The sequence below is a fragment of the Halyomorpha halys genome, unplaced genomic scaffold (assembly GCF_000696795.3).
Source record: "Halyomorpha halys isolate HHAL.00 unplaced genomic scaffold, Hhal_1.1 Scaffold266.1, whole genome shotgun sequence".
Lineage (NCBI taxonomy): Eukaryota > Metazoa > Arthropoda > Insecta > Hemiptera > Pentatomidae > Halyomorpha > Halyomorpha halys.
The window spans coordinates 156615-158188 of record NW_027114321.1 but is presented as its reverse complement, the minus strand read 5'-3'; positions in this window follow the sequence as shown (position 1 = coordinate 158188).

Sequence of the window (1574 nt, the reverse complement as noted above, 5' to 3'; positions counted from 1 at the left end):
CCCGGCCACCATTTTATTTTTCTGATGTTTCAAATATTTGTGCATTTTCATAGGGGCTAAGTGTGCCTGGACGCCATTTTATTTTTATTTTGTTTTCACCACACCACCCATCAAAGGGCAAGATAACCAGTTTTTATACTATAACCTTTCTCCGTCATTCTTATTTTCTTGCAATTTGAGTGTTTACCCTCCCCCCACCGTCTATCAAAGGCTGAGTGTGCCCGACCGCCATTTTGAATTTCTTTTTCGCCACCATTTTATTACGAGGGTCTCGCGATTGTCTTCTTTTCGTTCACCACCATTTTGTTAGATAGAGGCTGAGTATGCCAGACCGTCATTTTGAATTTTGTTCGCCCCTGTTTTATTACGAGAGTCTCGTGATCTTATTACTTTCAATCACCGCCATCCTTTTGTTTATATTATTAACAAATTTAATTTAATATCCTGTTACTATATTAGGACTTTTTGATCTCTCTTATAGTTTAATTCTTTTGACTTTGAACGATAATGCTTTCTATTTTAGTTTCCTTGGCGGATATCGACAAAGCAACATTTAATTCCCTAATGTTTGAATTTTGAACAGGTAATACCTAAAACATAACAGATATTGGACTCGGTTACCATCTTTATCAGTTAATTCTTTCGGTCGAAATGAAGAAACTTAAAACCACTAATAAATTACATATAGTAGTAGGATAAGTGACGTCATTATTATCAGTTAATAGAGTTGCCATATGTTAAAAATGTAAAAATTGTCGTGTTAATTATTTTTATTTTCCTTTTATCTGCTATATGGACTGCAACCGTCCCAGTGTTAAGTAACCTTCATCAATCCAATGGAATACTTACGTTATAAACGCGGAGTGTGATATAAATTGAAGGAATTATTTCATAGCTGTTATTGAAAGCTTCGATATCTTCACCGACATCTTAAAACTTATTGGAAGAAATATTCTGAAATTTTATCATATTCTCTCTCTATTCCCTCTTGCGACCACTCATATAGTCATAGATTATCAACTAAGTATAATATAATAACATAATTTTAATATTAAAATATTAGTAATAACAATTTGACTTTGAACTAAGTATAACAGTAATTCTTAAAACATAAACACTGATATTGGGCTAGTTAATCCTCACTTATCTGTTAATTCTTCCGGTGGAAGCAAAGAAACTTTGAACCAATAGTTCATTACACATGGGAGTAACATATGTGACGTCATTACTATCAGCTAATCGAATTACCAGACTTACTAATCTTTCGTATCTTGTTATATTTTCAATGATTGTAAATTTTGAACCTCCTCAAAACATAAAAACAATCTAGGATTTTATTAAATCGTTATTGAAAAATAAACCATGAACTTTGTCCTAATTCTAATCCTTATGCAGCTTCCTGAACAATCTTAATCCTATTCCCTAACTCTAATTTATTATTTATTTCCGTTGGCTTATTCCTTTCATCATTAAATGTATGTAGCTATTTTCCTCATTTTCGTATGTATATACGGGTATTATTCCTTAGAGAGCAGAACTTACGTCACTGATCACATAATCCGTAGCGCTAATTA